The sequence below is a fragment of the Cyprinus carpio genome, chromosome B6, assembly GCF_018340385.1.
Source record: "Cyprinus carpio isolate SPL01 chromosome B6, ASM1834038v1, whole genome shotgun sequence".
Taxonomy (NCBI): domain Eukaryota; kingdom Metazoa; phylum Chordata; class Actinopteri; order Cypriniformes; family Cyprinidae; genus Cyprinus; species Cyprinus carpio.
In genome coordinates this window covers 6,603,764-6,622,570 of record NC_056602.1, presented here as the reverse complement: position 1 = coordinate 6,622,570, position 18,807 = coordinate 6,603,764, and the positions used below count along the sequence as shown (strand labels likewise).

General features: G+C 38.3%; 2 pseudogenes; both read right to left on the bottom strand.

Annotated features, from left to right (window-relative positions):
* Nucleotides 1-902: 902 nt before the first annotated feature.
* Nucleotides 903-2,547, bottom strand: LOC122137582 (annotated as a pseudogene).
* Nucleotides 2,548-3,219: 672 nt separating this feature from the next.
* On the bottom strand, nt 3,220-6,030 carry LOC122137581 (annotated as a pseudogene).
* Nucleotides 6,031-18,807: the final 12,777 nt, after the last annotated feature.

Here is an 18,807-nt window from a genome sequence, read left to right as displayed (position 1 = left end):
ACAAGGGAGTAACAGAACCCATGGAAATGTAACAGACCTCATCCCTAATATGATGCTGGCCATGACGCATCCAGGTTAAATATCTTAGCCAAACACACGCATAAGAACAAAGACATAGAAAACGAAAGGGAGATAAACAATCACTGGCATCAGATTTATCTAGTTTTTGGCTGCAGTAATCGGGTGGGATTATGTATGAAGAAAGGATGAAGATTGTGAAGATCATACAGTGGCACTGTGAGAATGATGGTTTTTTGTCTGTGTCGTATTTTCCAGTATCATTTCTTGTGGCTGAATTAAAAAGTGTTGATTTTAGATAAATATGATATATGTTGCAAATCAGCTGTAAAAGTCAAACTGATATAAAGTTGCAGAACAAATGAGCAATAAGTGTAGTGAAATTAGATTAATTTTAATATTAAACACTTTAAAAATGTCAGTTATGTGCAGGCTGACAAAATCATGTTCGGAAAAACATCAGGTTGTACATATTTACAATTTGAATAAAAAAAGATTATAATGGCACATCAATTTAATAACACTATAAATGTTGCATCTAAAAATATTTCATTTAGATTTTAAACTATATCATGCAAATTAAAACAAATGAACATAACTGGCTAGGTTTAACAGGCGTCTGTGTCCCATGCTGTTTATTACCATAGAAAATAACTGATTTTGTCCCTCCATTTGTAAAAATAAGCAAAAACTGTACTAAAATCAATATTAATTGTGCAGTATTTTCTGTGGTGTATTCGATCTAATCTGTTGCTGCCAACTAATATTTAACTAACGGAAAACGTCTGTCTAATTTTTTTTTTTCACTTATTCTTCACGTATATATACACACACAGTTTAAAAAGATCAACAATAATTCATAAAGCAAATAAATCTGAAAATCAAATATATGTGAACAATCTACATTTAATTTGCGCTCTGCACTTCAAGACATATAGGATCACGGACCCTGATATGGTTAACAAACTGAGGTATTTTAAAAGGCACTATTAGATTCATAGTTCAAAAGGGAAAACTCGTTTGACAAAGTTGCCCAATGGTAATTTTGTGACAAATGCGAGTGCAGTGACCAAATATTGTTTGACGTATTTCAGTGCACTCTGGATTTGGACATCATGGTCATTTGAAGCTGGGCTTCCAGACCCCTGTCAGACTGAATGCCTGGGCTTGTCCTGAGCAGCCTGAGGGAGAGGATGAAGAGGCCCAGGCTCGTCACACCCAGCACTGCCACACCTGATATCAAGGCACTGGTTACAGCATTCAGATGCTGGGAGTATCCTCTCACTGCAGGGGCAGAGAAAGGGGTGAATGGGGGTCAGCAGAGGGTGTGGGAAGAATGGGGTTTGAGTTAGGATGGGGGTCAGAATCAGACATAGCTCTGTAAATGGGATACCACAGTTGTCATGGATCTCATTTGCAGAACTTGACACAGTGTCCATTGTTTCAGTGTGAAAACAGAGCTGATGTCTCACAGAAAGGACACGGTGGGGTGGGTAATAAAAACATTTAGCAGGCTACTTAAAAACGAAATATTTTACCAAGTTGTGAGTTGTTGGTTGGAGATCATCTGCAGAAAACAAGCAAGATACATTTTTAGAGGTTTTTGTGATAAATGGTTTTATGGTTTAATAACTTCCTACATCAATTGCATCTAAAGCTTTAAGCAAATTCTACAGTTTTGTTAAAGTACAAATATAAAAATCAGAATACTACACAATATTTACAACAATAAAAGGTCAATTTCAAAGGGTATACAACAAATATATTGAATCTACTTACATTTACAGTGCAGGTTTGCGGTTTTGCAATTTACGGTTTGCTTTTACACGCCACGTTGTTATTGATTGTAGCTGTCATGTTGGATGAAAAATAATCCATTATCATGCTTGTGTCCACCAAATGTTGAGGCCTGTGAGATTGACTGCATCTCTTGTTTCTTAAAACATATATTTTAAAAACATATTCTGTATTATAAGGTGATGTTTGTCTCACAGAATTGCCAACGTGCATTATATGGCTGTTTGAAATAACTTTTTTAAAGAAATGTATACTTTTTTCGGCATTAAACTGAACTGGCTGTAAGGATATTTGTAAAGTTACAAAAGATTTCTTTATTTATATGTATTTTTTTAACAATATTTATTGTTTATTTTAATGTTTACTGTTTTATATTGTAAATATGTTAAATACTATAAATGAATATTTTTAGGGTCCATCCACATCACATTTGTAATGTGGAATGTTTCAAGTTGGTTTTACCCCTCATTGATTTTATTCAATACAATGTCATAAAGGTTAAGTAGATTTTACTTTTATACTGTTAATTATGCAATTTACCTTAACAACTAAAACTCTGTGCAACAACTTGTGAGTTGGATTCAACAGACTATAAAAGCTGAGGATGGCTCTCACCGCTCCTAGTGATTGGAGGGCCCTGCTGTTATGAACGGCATCCCTGAGGATGAACCTGATAACAGCATGTTCCTCCACATTGTCTCTCCTCCTGCGCTTTCCACAGATCTTTGCCATGAATGAATATTACAGTCAGTGCTCTCGTTCAGGCAAAATTGGGGGCTTACTCCACATAAATATAGGATCAACCAAAAAAATACTTTCGCATTATTGACTGTTTCCGGCATTCAGTACTGCGCAGTTCAATCAACTCGACACAGCTTTGTTAATACAGTGCAGAACACGGTGATAGTCTTTTTTTGTTTTTGGTTCTTATGTTTCACAAAACGTAAAAACTTTCAAACGCAAAGCGCGCCCATTTGACTTTTTTCCGTTCTCAATACAGTTGTCTGTGGATCCTTGTAGCACCTATTTAAACCCCCCACAAAATAAACCTCTTTAAAAATTTGAATGCTGGCTGAGATCAGATAAATTGATTATCTTCATTCAGACACAACGCAATTGTGTGCCGCACACACACACACACACACACACACACACACACACACACCACACACACACACACACCACACACACACACACACACACACACACACACACACACACACCCACACACACAAATGATATCCTCTAAAAGGGCCTTTGTGCATGTATAGTTGAGCAGGTAATGTGGACTCAACCCGAGTTAATGTGCACATAATTTCAGAAAATAACTAATTACCCAAAGAAAAGGTTGTAGCGTATGCCCATCATTAGGGTTCCCAGAGGGGTGGCGTAACAGTGATCCAATCAAAAACGTTCCACCTGTGGGAAAAACACAGTAATTGTCTGCTAAAAAACAACACAGGGGGCTTAGTTAACAGGGCCTCGAAAAAGTATGTACCCACGACTAGTAATGAGTTTCCTACTAGTAAATGAATTTATAATGGAGTTTTGAATATATATAACATATTTCTCTGTATGATATATACCCTCCTGTCCAGATTTGTAGCCTTAACTGCAGCAAACACAAGAGTTTTCAGGGACAGGCCAGACATTGGTATAGAGATCAGCTGACTAAAGGCTTGAGTCCTGTAAAATATGAAACAAAGAAAATTAGCTACTGTAACGGTGGTACTAAGTCATTCTTCATCGCAACATGCCATTTTTTTTTTTCAATTTTAGTACTACATACACATTTTTGTGTACACATCCACAATATGAAATTGATAATAATAGATCCTAGGATGAATAAATTATTTACAATCCAAATAAGTCAATAAGTGAATTAATTTCTCAAAACAAATTTCTAATAATAATAATTAATTTTAATGTAATAACATTTTAAGTATACAACCATTAAGATTTAAAAATCACAATATCCTAAAATAAAAATGTTATGTATAGTTGTTTTGCAAAGTTTTTAATAAATTTGTATTTTAATTTTTAAGAAATTATATGTAACTTGCGGGCAACCCTTTATTTTAAGGTGCGTGGTCTATGTTTACACATTATATGCAAAACTTACTATTATAAATAACAATAAATTATGCATAATTACATGGCAAGTAACCCTATAAGAGAATAACCCTAATCCTAACCCTAACCAAACCATATAGTAAGTACATGTAGTTCATTAATATTCAGACTAAGTACTTAAATATATAATTACACTGTAAACAACGACACCTGAAAATAAAGTGTAACCTAATTTAACTAACTTTGTAAATTACATGTAATAAAAAATGTGGCGTACAGAAACATTTTGTGTATTGCTACACATACTTTAAAAGATTTTATTTTTTGAACTACAGAGAATCATTTTACATTGTAAAGCACTAGACTGAAGAGGGCTCCGGAAAGTACCATGGTTGTCTTTCACTGATATTGCAGCAGACGATCTGGTAACGAAGAATGATATTAAAACAAGACATTATGGGCTGTATAGTCCCAGCAGACAACATATAAGCCAGGGATTGGAATTATTTGGATAAATGGGCAGAGTTGGTAGTTGTGAGATTATTACATCAGAAAACACTCACGCTGCCAGCTGGCTGTTATTGAGCAGGTACTCCAGAGGAAACGACAGCTGAATTTAGACAACCAGACCTGGCCAGGGTAGCTGATAACAGTTAGGAGGGTCTGGGGTGTCAATGTAGCCTGATATATTACACCCATCCTGTACCATGGAGGATGTTCCCATAGAGGCATTAAAGCCTTGAGATGTAGAAACCTGATTAGAGAAACAGAGTGTTGTTAAACTCATATAATCAAATTGGCAAAATCAGTTATACTACATAAATGAACTAGTTCACGCAAAAAATGAAGAATTTGATGGAATTTACATTACGGCCATCCAAGGTGTAGATGAGTTTGTTGCTCGTTGTAAAAACAGATGTGGAGAAGGTTTAAACATTACATTGTTTGTTGGCTACCAATGGATCCTCTACACAGTGAATAATGGGTGCCGTCAGTATGAGGAGCCCAAATCATCTGATAAAAACATCACGAATAATCCACAAACAAAAATATTGTCTGTAGATTTTGATCTTAGAGAATAACAGGGAATGGACTTTGTTCCACTAATTCTATATTATGGAGGGTGTTAGTGTAGCCATGGAACCAATGGTTTGAAGTTAAAAATGTCACAACGATGGACTGTTTGTATGCACAAAACACACCAGCTTTTTCACTTACTTCACAAAGACATGAACGAATGGACTCAGTTTTGTTGTGGATTATTGTGATGCTTTTAATCAGGCTGTTGCACTCTCATTCTGACGGCACATGTTCACTGTCAGGAGGAGTCCATTGATTAACAAGTGATGCATTGCCTAAATTTCCTCCATCATCGGTTCCAGTGGGAAAAGCAAACTCATCTACAACCTTGGATAGCATATTTCAGCAAATGCCATTTTGGGTGAACTATTCCTTTAAAACAAACAGTGCCAAAAAGTGAAGATGGTGCAAGTTCACATAGGGTGGGGGGGGGGGGGGGGGGGGGGGGGGGGGGGGGTGGGGGGGGGGGGGGGGGGGGGGGGGGGGGGGGGGGGGGGGGGGGGGGGGGTGGGGGGGGGGGGGGGGGGGGGGGGGGGGGGGGGGGGGGGGGGGGGGTTTTTTTTTGGTTGTGTGGGGGGGGGGGGGGGGGGGGGGGGGGGGGGGGGGGGGGGGGGGGGGGGGGGGGGGGGGGGGGGGGGGGGGGGGGGGGGGGGGGGGGGGGGGGGGGGGGGGGGGGGGGGGGGGGGGGGGGGGGGGGGGGGGGGGGGGGGGGGGGGGGGGGGGGGGGGGGGGGGGGGGGGCGGGGGGGGGGGGGGGTGGGGGGGGGGGGGGGGGGGGGGGGGGGGGGGGGGGGGGGGGGGGGGGGGACAGTTCAATAGTACTGAATGATACATATTCACACACCATGGTATTAGCCATAATACAGTACATGATCCAAAAACGATAGCATAGTACTTGTGTTTAAGTGAATTGTATCCCCTCACCTCTCAGATGTTTCAACAGGACTCCAGTGTTGCTCAGGCTGATACTGAAGAGCAAAGCTGTGGGGAAAGTGTTGTTGTTTATGAAGGCCTCGGCATTGGGTCGTCTCTCATTACGACTGTTCAGTGCCCAAGTCAGCATCTTTGTTATGCCAGAGTACAGCACAGGGACAAGCGGTTACTCTTTAGTGTGTGATTGTCGGATACTGCCTACAGGTTACAACTTGATATCTCTCTCACCTGGAGGGAAAACAAAAATAATAGAAGTACAGGCAAAACCCTCATAATAATGTGTTGCAAACTGGAGACCGCATTCTGTGGCTAAACATGGGCTTATAATCAAATACAGTACAGTCCAAAAGTCCAATAAAGGAAATGCTTCAATTTAGCATTGTTGGTTTTTACACCTTGTTCGCTTACAAATATATTATCAGTTGTGACAATGTACGTGCAGAAGCTGAACTTAAATATTATTCTGGATTGTCATAAAAGTTTTAGTATTTGTTTGTCCCCTTTTATAGCTAATGATAGGCAGGCAGCTTGAGCTCCATAAACTCCACTAGCAAGAATATTTCATTTAGAAATCATTAAATCATTTACTTCAGAACATGTACTGGTTAAAAATTTCTTGTGTTTATTTCTTATTATTTTCCACATTTAAATTACGCTGTAAATTCAGGATTTTCAGTGCAGACTCAAACTGGTGGAATCCCACTCTAGTGAATAATATTTTCATTATCTTAGCATAGTTTTAAAAGACTGGTCTGGTAGATATTGTGTAAATGTTTTTCACAGACGTACTATTAATGGCTCACCGAAGGGCTGTTTTGTAAACAAAGAATACATTACAATTAGATATAATAATAATAAGAATAATACATAATATATAATACTAGCACACACCAATAAATAATGATAATAATAATTACCACCACCATATAATAATAACAGTAAGTAAACTAACAACTTTTATTTTGTTCAGCCTCATAATCACCATCTTCAGTGTCAGCATGATCGTTTCAGAAATCTTTTCTAATAAAACAGCTTTTTTTTTGCAAATAATTTTTAGAAATTAAAAGTTATTGTGAGCATTTGGTCGCAAAATTAAAATTTAAGGCGTATAACATTTTTCTTTTGTGAAAAGACAACAGCATTTGAAATAGACAGTTGGTTTAAACGTATAAAGTGGCGTTAGAGTTTGTTTGAACATTGTATCAGGGTCCTTACGCTCAATTTTGATCAATTTAAGATGCCATCTTTGGCTGGACTGGAGGTATTCATTTCTTTAAAAACAAACAAACAAACAGCACACACACACACACACACACACACACACACACACACACACACACACACACACACACACACACACAAATCTAACTGACTTTTGAACTGTTTTGTTTATTTGGCTCTTCTTACCCTTAGCGCGTGGAATCCTGCTGTGGTAGCGTTGGAGCACACGGTGATCCCTGTACTGTTTAAAAGCTAAATGAATCCCACAGACAAAGCACATCAAGAGAAGACATCATATCCACTCCATTTCAACACCTGGATAAGCAAGGAGAACCACGGCCATTTTTTGGTCCATTAAAAAAAAATCTAAATTCAAACAATGACGGGCGGTAACAGTAACATTTTTTGCTTAAAATCATTGCAACATAATAGCATAAAGTGTTGATTGAGTCCGCCTACCTCAAAGTCCCCTGATGCAGGTGTTGCTGTGCTCCATGTGTTTCGACCCACGGCCAGCTGAGTGAAATGGGCAGCCTTGGCAATCTACTCCACAGGGCTCCCCGCACCACGGGGCCTCTAACCGTCAGCCAAAACAATGAGCCCATTATCAGAAACTTCTCAAACAAAAAGAGCTTTCGCGGGACAGCATTGTGAAAAATCCATCCCAATCGTCAGAATGTGCTGAACAAATCTTTTTTTTGGCGTCCATAAACATTGCTTCAGCTTTTATGATTGCTCCACTCGTCGCCTCATTGCTTTATCTGGCCGCTTTATCGTCTCAGATAATGTCTGAGGCTCCGTGTGGACTGAAGGCAGGAATTAATCTTTTTCCATCGGCAGGCGTAAGTGACTAACGTGAGGGCCTATTCTCTCTGTCAGTCTAACATCGGGTTTGATCAGTGAGTGATGCTGCTATTGTCCACTGGTGCACTCCCGGTTTTCTCGCAGTTATCTCAACCAGACACACTCAATGGCTCCACTCAATGAAGCTCACAACCTGCCCATTTTTGTAATAGTTAAGCTAATAGATAATAAGTCAGATGACAGCGGCCATCTTTAATACTCTATTTTAATCATTGTATCTTTCATAACATAAGATTTGTTGTTATGGCAATAATAACTAGTTTTAAGCACCGTCTTAGCATTTACTATGCTGCCTCAAGAACATGACATCAGTCTAATATGTGGATGTGGGGCTCCAGGAAGACATATTTATCATATCCTCGACAACAGTTGTGTCTGCGTTGGAAATATTTTGTGATGGAAACCAGTGAATACCGTATTAAGCAATAATCTGTTTTAACATTATAAATGTCAACTTTTGATCAATTTAATGTGTCCTTGATGAATAAAAGCCTAATTTCTTGTTGCAGAAAAACTATCAAAATCTTAGCTGTATTTTATGCGTAATTGCTTATATCCACGGTTGTAAATGTCATACCGTCAAAAATTTTTTTTGACTCAAGGGGTAGGGGTGTCAGCCACATCAAAACAGTTAACAGCTTAAGGTCATTTTGGATTAATGCTTTTGTTGACGCGAACCGTTTTCAAAACGATTCATGTTCGATTTGGTGAAGCTGGTTCAAGAATATCTTTTAGCATCGAGTGATTCGGTTTGCGAACCGGATATCACTAAACGGCTCTGTTGTGACCCGCTCAGAACAGACACGAGAGCTTTCAGTCTCTCCATTGAAAAATGTATGTACTGGTTACTGGTCCACGTCCAGAAAGGTAATAAAAACGATCTCAAAGGTAGTCGCCATGTGGGACATCGAGGGTCCGTTAGAATTTTTTTGAAGCATCGAAAATACATTTGGTCCCAAATAACGAAAAAACTACGACTTTATTCATGCGTTGTCTTTCTTCTTCCGGGGCCTGGTTGTGAGCCGCGTCACAACACTGCAGTTTCTGATATCCAGTTCCACGAACGAATCATCGATGTAACCGGATCTTCCTTGAACCAGTTTCAACAAAATCGAACTGAATCGTTTGAAACTGTACGTCTCTAAATAAGATTAATCCACAATTGACTTAAAGGCTGTTAACTTTTTTGGAACGAACACTCCCGGTGAGTTCAAATAAAACAATTATCCCAACGAAATAATCATGATCTACTCAAACAGTACACTGACTGATCTTTGAAGAGCGGAAGTGAAGAATGAACACGAACGCGCCAGGATAACGACATGAAATATTTGTGGTCAAGAACCGTTTCGGTTCGCGATTCGAAGAACCCGAGTGTAGCCTTACTGCTCACAATGCGTGATTCAGGACTGACAACCCCAGAGCTGCGTCTGAACTGACTTCTCTTTGGATTGATCTGAAACTGATTCTGTTGCTAATTGTTATTAGTGCGGGTAAAACCGAAGCTTAAACTGTGTTCCGAAGGATGAACGGAGGTCTCACGGGTTTGGAACGACATGAGGGTGAGTTCTTAATACGTATTTTAATATTTTTGGTGAACTAACGCCTTTAAGACTGGTTTTGTGGTCCAGGGTCACTTTTTTTTCTGAAAGAAACATTTATAGTCACTTTGGATCAATGTAAAGGGCATCCTTTGCAACTAAAAAGAAATCCAGGGTCACTTTTTTCTGAGATAAACCTTTATCATCCCTTTTGGATCATGTAAACTCCTTCTCAATAAATGTTTAATTGCTATAGTTCTTGCCAAATGTTTCGATATATATACACACATACTGAACTCCAGGCTGTTTGAATGTGGTACTAGTTGTATAACAGTACTGTTTACCAATAGAAGCTCTAGCTTTTTTTTTTTTTCAGAGAAACTGGCTGATCTTTTTGATCTTTTTGTTAATCACAAAAAAAAAAAAAAAAGAAAAAAAAGTACGTAGCGAAGAAGAGTTAATTAAACATTCCTTAATTAATCCACACAGAAGGGATCCACCAGATGGCCGGGATGGTAACACATGCACATACTCAACTTTAACACTGTACGAGGGAACTCAGAACAGGCCTATAACTAAATACACAGGGCAACAAGGATAATTAACACCGACACAGGTGGAACTGAAGTATCACTATCAGACATAGGGAAGAAAACTAGGTCACAGAGCAGCCACATGATCACCGCCACCCCTTCTTGAAGGTTCGACCTTGTGGGCCGCGACGACAAAGGGGAGGGATGGAGAGGGACTTAGGAGTCCAAAACACAGTTGAGAGACAGGGGTTGATGACAGGGGGACGGCTATGGGGTTGTTGGCAGATGGTAATGGGGCAGATGACTTCAGGATGGAGGTTTGGGGCCAGAGGCGGACTTCCCCGGGAGGAGGACGACCAGACAGATTCCAGGCAAGGAGACGATGGAGGGGGAGGAGCGCATGGAGGACAACAGGAGGAGCCAGGGTGATCACATAGAGGGAGGAGCCAGGGAGAAGACAGGATGAGCCCAGGCAGGGACGCCAGTTCCAGTAAGGATGGCAGCTCATGGTGGAGCCGATTGGAGGTACGTGAGCCATGGTTGGAGGAGTTCTGTGACGGGCTCCAGTACAGGTAGAGAGTCCAGGGAGGGTTCACACACTCACACCACATCGCGACTCCCAACACTGGGTTACGTGCGGTGGACACGGGAACGACCTCCAAGGTCATTTCAGGACAGGCAAGACATTTCAGGGCTGACACGTTCAACAAATGGCCTCAATGCCAAAAACAGGACTGATAGACGTTCAGGTCAGACGACAATTTCAGGTGAAGGCAATGATTACCTAGGGAAAGGGTGGGAGGGGGAGGCTTTTTTCTTTGATATCTTTTTTTGGGGCATTTTATTTTGTGTTTTTTGTTTTTTTTTGGGGCTTGCTTATTTACTGTGTTTGTTTGTTGGGCTCCCCTGCTCTTTTTGGGGCCTTTTGTTTTTTTTTTCTGGGGCTGGGGGGGCTTTCCTTGCTTTTTTTGTTGCTTTTTTTTTTTTGTGTTCTTTCTTTATCTTGTCCTTCTGTTTTTTTTTTCTCATGTTTTTGTTTGGCTTCTTGGCAATGGACAAGTCGCACTGAAGAGCTCAGGCTCCACCCTCCAGCCACACTCAGTCCCCTGGTGCCGGCAGCGGGTAGGTAAAGGCCGGATCCTCCCGATCCGCGCTCGTCACTGTGCCATAGCGCATCTTCCCCGTGGTGGAGGCAACTGTAGCCCGTCTACTCGCACCTGGTCTGGCTCCGAGGCGAGGCTTCAGCTTCTGTTGCTTGCATTAGTGTGATTGGCCTGCATCATTCACTGGGTATCTGCAGGTCCTGTTTGCGCTCCAGAATCGTGGTAAGGATGCTCTTTAGGGGGGAGAAACACATGAAACATGGCATCCCTCCACGATCAGGGGTCCACAGGGCGATGGTAAGTTAGCCCTGATCCGGAAAAAGTGATTTGTCACGTGTCGTCGTCCGTAAGGAGACGTTACGCGGCAATAGGACGCAAATCCCAGGGGCGAACTATACCAGGACAGAGATGTCGCTTCCCAAATCCATTCTTTTTTTTTTTTTCTTTTGAGGTGCCAGATTTTTCTGTCATCCGGGGTGCAGTGTATAATGATTCACATGAAGCATAAGAAACTGAGCTAAAACAGTCTTTGATTAATCCCTCTCAGAAGGGTAATCCCACAGAAGGCCAGGATTCAGGTAACACACAACTCAACTTTAAACACTTGGACGAGGGAACACAGGACAGACTAGAACTAAATACACAGGCAAATGAGGATAATTAAACAAGACAAACAGGTTGAACTGAACAACACAATCAGACATGGGGGAAAACTAGGTCACAGGAGGCACATGAGCGGAAAAATCCACAACAAAGGCAGTTTCATGGTGTTGTGGCAGTTACCTCAACTGGGTTTTAAATACTGATAAAAAAATTATTGAACAGCAAATTCAGCATATTAGAGCGTCGATTTCTGAAAGATCATTTGAACGCACTGAAGACGAGAAGTAATGATGCTGAAAAATTACCTGCTGTTGGATCACAGAATAATTACATTTTAAAATATATTCAAATATAAAAAAGTTATTTTAAATTATGTACAATATATTTCATAAATATTACTGTTTTTTGGGCTGTATCAAATTAAGCGGTGTCAGGGCTTGATGAGCAGAAGCAGACGTTCTTTATAAAACATTACAAAACCCTATACTGTTCAACGAAACTTTTTACGCGGTAATGTATACTCATGCAAACAATATGAGTCCATTGAATAATATTGAGTTGCTGGGGTGGCCAGTGGTCACAAGAGGATCAAATGGTGTCTGTCCCTTTAAAGAATCTTGCTACTTATTAGGCCTGTGTTGGAAATCAGATATGTTGAACTTGTGGACAGGGCTCCAATTCAGAACCAAATGGGATTCACAATGGCGCCCCTTCTCCTGAAATTAATCACAGAATAAAATCCTGAAACCACACACTCATGTATCTGTACTATCACAACACCCACGGCCATGAAATGACCCAATGCTACTGTCAGGTGATCCATGTGCTCTTGATTCATCGTGACGGATTACATGATGCGTTCAATTGTTTTTAGTAGTGATCACTGTACTCGGAGCGCAGCTGCTGCAGGTCAGAGCTGTCAAGGACACGTGCGTGTTCTCATACACTCTTAAAAAATAAATGGTGCTCACTAAAAAAAAAAAAAAAAAAGAGAAAGAAAAAAAAAATGGCCATAGAGGAACGCTTTTTTTTGTCAAAATGGTTCCATACAAGAAGCCTTTGACCCCATCTGCAAGTAAACTTGTCTGTTTCACAAAAAGTTCTTGTGGGCCAAAGAAGGTTCTTTCAGAATTATAAAAAAAAAGTAAGAAGAGAATGGTTCTTTGCAAGAACCTTAACTGAATGGTTTCTGTTGGTGAGAACCACAAAAAGCGATTCTTCTATGGCATGGCATTCCTGGTGAAGAAGCCTCTTTAAGCCACACTCTTATTTTTTACCGAGGAACAGTTTAAAGTGGTCACTTCACCATTTGCAGACGTTAAAAAACCCTTTAATTCTAGTTAAATTTACCACAGATATCAAATATAACATATAGCATGACTCATAAGTTGTCATATTTTTCCCTCAGATGTTATATTAAGTCAGATCCAGGGCCGCATGCAAGACATTAAGCATCTCTAATTTGATTCATTGCAGGGCATTGCCATCGACCAATTCATTTTCTTATGATTAGAATCAGCATGAAAATCAATGGCTTAGTATACAGTTAGCATTTTTCTGACACAAAGTCCTTTAAATCTAATTGCCAACTATCTAATCAAGAAAATAGCATTTACTGATTCAGTTTTTATTTTGTTTTAACTATAACGTTTTTTATAATTACCAAAAATATATGTAATAGCCCGACCACTGAGTGAGAACTCTCCGAAACAACTAAAGTAGGTATGAATAATAAACCTTTTGAACTGTTACTACTGTTTCAAAGGAGGTACAAATGTCAGCTAACATTTCAACTGGACAGGGTTTCATGTTACCAAATGTAGCTAGTGATTTTGGACCCTCCTCCTGTGTTTTTCCCCCATTTTTTGTTTTATGTTTTTTTCTAAGCAAAGAGAAATTTTTTTGTTAAGCTGCTTTGTATAAGTATAAGTGTATGTAAATGTAATTTAATTACATAATTTAAATATTCGTTAAAGCTCTCACTAGTTGGATGTTAGAGTAAAGGAAAATAAGAACTGTTTTGTTGTTCCTGGCTATATGATTGTTAAATCGCATGGGTTTAGTAATTAAAAAAATCATTGAATCCTAGATGTTTTTAATCTTATGTATTCATTAAACATAAGTATGTTTTATCCCCCCCACATGAAAGAGGGAAGAACAATGCTACTGTTGAAACGCAGGATCACAGGCGCGTCCTCCGGACCATCGGCGTAATGTTTCGACTGCGCCCTCTAGTCGATTCAATAACAGGTGTGGGTGCGGGAGGTGTTCTTTGGCTTACTTGTCCCTTTACCCATTAGCTTGCACCATTCCTTACTGCTTCTTACATAAAGCCCAATACGATGCAAAGCAACTATATCATTTTGTTTTAAATAATTTCTAAACTATTGTTCAGATTTGTTCTGAATTTCAATATTTGATTCAGGTGCATAAAGTCCATCTATGAAATTCCACAACCCATCAATCCCTACTCGTTTAAGCGTAATTCTTTAAAAAGATTGTCTTTATTCAGCATTTGTTTTCCCTCATCGAACCGTATAAACCCCATAACACCACTGTTTTCAAAAGTGAAAAAGCACGTAAGTCCGTTTTAATAATTTCCAATCCTATGAGTTTACGACATGAGGTATTGGCTAGGATTTACGACTCAATGATGATATAATGATTTTACACATCTTCGTTATAGTTGATGATGTTGAATATTTAGATATGGCAAGAGCATATATATCCTCTCAGTATTTAGGAGAGGATAAATTGCCAAATGTACTAGGTTACAGATTGTAGTTATCCTTTCTAAAATAAACTATAGTGTAGACTATTTCAATTACTTTATCACAATGATCTAACTGATTACATTTGGTTACTTTTTTGATTCCTTTTCTGAACTTTTCACCTGTTAATCATTTTCAAACTGGTAAACTATAGTAAACCTTATATTATTCTCAACGAGATTGATTGTATCATTACAACAAAACAACCGTTTCAAAAAAAAACATCCTTTATCACAAAACAATTGAATTAAGATTTTAATAATTTAATTTTAAAGCACAGCTATACCACAAAATAAGACTAACTTTGAGAGATCATTCTGAGGTTAAATACAGATTTAAAAGCATAAAAAGAAATCAGTTTCTACGCTATGATAGTGTTTTTGAAATCAAATCTTTATGAAAGGAAACGCTGGCATCGAACACAATGCCTTGGAAAAATAAATAAAGCATATACATAAACCTAAATAGTAAAATATTCAATGTCCTAAACGGCTAAACATTAATGTCTTATATTTTAGAGCAGTCACTGAAATTTATGAAAGAAATCAAGTAATGTGAAAAAAAAAAAATCAGATGTAACCCCCTTTTGTAATCGTTAACATTTTTTATAAGTAACTGTAATTTAATTACACTTTTTTATCAAAACTGTACCTGATTAACAAATACATTTATTTTGTAATTAAATTACGTGATTCAGTTGCATGCAATTACTTCCCATTAACACCTTGTATATTAGAAACACACCTGAAAGGGATGCTTCACGAATTCCGAAAAATGTCATGTTTCTTAAAAACATGCTGATCAATAAGTGTGCAGAGGTTGAGTCACTTGAAAAACCAGGAATGCCTTAGCTGTTTGAGGTGGAATGCTATCTTGGCATTCAGTCACTACTAATATTTATAATAAAAAAGAAAGGTAAGATTTATTAATGTTGCATAATGTCCCACGCGCATTTGTAATGGTGAAGAAGGCGTCTGCCTGATCCAGGATCAGCAACAGTATCAGCGACAGTGTGCCATATTTCCTCCAGCGCTCATAGCCGGTGCACAGGCCTGCCATTCCACTGACCACCTATTGCTGCTCTTCAATCCTGCGGGTTTGGTAGACAGGAGGCTGGCTGAACGGCAGGTTAGTGCCGGGACACGAGAGATGAATCACGAGCGCTTTACAACGCGGGGGAGTGAAACCAACAATGTAACAATTCCACGCGAGATTATTCGCTAACATCATTTGTGGATTCCTCACCGTCGCACAGCCCAGATAACTGTGTTTGAAGCTTCCCATCTGCCTCCCTCTTCCGTCCGAGCCAGATGCTTTGTCTGCCTTTATTATGTGCTCCCGGGTCGGCCGGGAACTGTGAACACTACTTAGTAGCAGTGTGAATTTCAATATTCTTACGTATTTTTCGATTGTCGGTCGCTGGAAAGCTTTACGAAGATGTCCAGGGCAGAGGCATTACAGACAGGGATAAATGCTGCTCAGCATAGCGTTACTGGATCAGCCGTGTCCAAAACAGTGTGCAAGGCAACAACTCACGAAATAATGGGCCCTAAAAAGAAACATTTGACGCACTGTAAAGTATTACCGGCAGCAGCGTTTAATATGATGGCGCCCCCTCATGGCGAAAGTGTCTTACAGATGCATGCTTTGATGTATTTATGGCTACGATTTTGACTGTCCCCCATTCTCACAATGGGCAGGGCCTGAGATTGTGCCCTAAGCTAATGATTATGATTAGGCAGAAACCTGTGCAATAATATTGAAAACGGGCACAGTTATGACCTACTGACATGACTCACTTTCAACTGTATGAAGCAGGACTGTGCATGTGCAATGCTGCCGCTTATGTATATAAGAAAGAATGCTGGGTATTGTCATTAAGTTTGATTCTCATAATGCTTTTATAGCGCCCAATCATATTTTAATACAGTTTATGAACTCATGTAGAACCTCCTCGCATGGCATGCTGGGCTCAAATCTGGTTAAATGACTATGCCTTATAAGGTCACATTGGCCAGAAATAAATCAGGTGCTATTGTTACTTCCTTAGGTTGGTGTGCAGGGGTTATTGTAAGGAAGGCTGTTTGGGGTATTTGAATGTTAGAAGTTATTTTTTTTTTTTTTTTATTTTTTTTTGTTTTTTTATTTTTTTTTTTTTTTTTTTTTTTTTTTTTTTTTTTTTTTTTTTTTTTTTTTTTTTTTGTTTTTTTTTTTTTTTTTTTTTTTTTTAGTTTGGATTTGATTGTCCTATCGTTGGCAGACAAGCTGGCAGGTGATGTCTCAGGACTGCTGTGCACATCTTAGAAATGTGGTCTAGTGCCCAGTTCATAAGTTGTGCTTAGAGAATAGATCTCTATTTATGTCTGTCTCAGCCAGGCCTGACTACTCGTTCATTTAGTTCTTACAGTGTTATAAGACAAGCTATGACATGTTTGAAGGACTGTAGATAGGATTTTTAAAAAAGGAAAATGTGGTAATTGTTCTCTGCATCCTTAGAATTATTTGCACCTTCATACATAATAATTCAATTTCATTGCATTTTTACCTCAGTGCAATAAACTTAAAGGGATATGCAAATTCTGTCATTAATTACTCACCCTCAGGTTGTTCCAAAGATGTAAGACCTTTGTTCATCTTCGAACATAAATTAAGATAGTTCAAGCCCATTTAAGCTTGAATAAGTCCATAATATAAAGCAATTCAACCACCACACACAAGAAACAGAAAGGTAGTAGGACATTGTTAAAATGGCTCCATGTGACATCAGTGGTTCAATAAATTTTCTAAAGCTACGAGAATATTGTTGTACGCAAAGAAAACAAACAGAATGAATTTATTCTAGTTTCTTCTCTTCAGTGTCTGTGTTCGATGCACATTCATTTTTGTTGAATTACTGTTGAATGAAGTCTTTTTTTTTTTTTTTTTTTTATGCGTACAAAAATTAGCCTATTCTCGTAGCTTTATAACATTACGGTTGAACCAGTGTTGTCACATGGACTATTTTAACGATGTCCTTCTACCTTTCTGGGTCTTGAACGTTTCAGTTGCATTGCTGTCTATGCAGGGTCAGAAAGCTGTCGGATTTCGTCAAAAAATATGAAGGATGAATATCTTACGGGTTCGGAACGACATGAGAGTGAGTATAACAGAATTTTCATTTTTGGTGAACTATCTCTTTAGCAATTTTAGTCTTAAAGGGTTAGTTTAGTCAAAAAATTTAAATTCTGCCATCATTTACTAACCCTCATGTCTTTCCTCTGTGGAACATAAAAGATTATATTTTGAAGAAACATTATTATTGTTAACTAAAACTTGATGTGCTAAAATAGCTGAAACTGAAATAAAAATAATAACATACATATACACTACTTCCAGTCAAAAGAAGTTCTTTGAACAGAAAGATTTTTTAATGTTTTTTTTTACATTATGAGATTCTATATTGCATACTTAGCCTACTATTTATTTGATCAAGAAATGCAGCAAAAAGTTAATATTGCTGAAATATTTTTTTTATAATTTGATGATTTTTTAATATGCCTTATTTGCTGTTTTAGATAATATTTTTTTATTATCTATTATCATCAATATCTAAAAAGAAGCTAGAGTACATTTTTCCAGGATTCTTTGATGAATAGAGAAAGATCTCAAATGATATGAGCATCTATCTCATATATATATATATATATATATATATATATATATATATATATATATATATATATATATATATATACTATATATATATATATATATATATACACTATATCATTCAAAAGCTTTTTTTTTTTATTTCTTTATGCAGGAAAATTCAGAATACGTTTTACTTATGGAGGATGCTTTTAAATGAGCACAAAGTGATGATTAAGGCAGCATTTATAATGGGACAGCTTGCATTTCTATTTCAGCATAAATGCCCTGGTCTTCACGAACTTTCTGATATCCATCATTTAGGCCTAAAAAAGTCTACTGCAGCTGTTTTTTTAATAATTGCATTATAATAATAACATGTTTTTGCAGCAGCAAATTCAGAATATTCAGAATGATTTCCTGAAGGATCATGTAACTGGAGTAATTATGTTAAAAATTTAGGCTTTAGACATCCACAGGAATAAATGACACTAAAATATATTCAAAATCAAAACAGTTATTTTAAATAAATTTAAATAAAAATATATATATATATATATATATATAGTATCTCTAATTTTTTTTTTTTTTTAGCTGCTATTTGTGGATCAAATGAATGAAAGGGCTTGGTGAGCAGAAGAGAC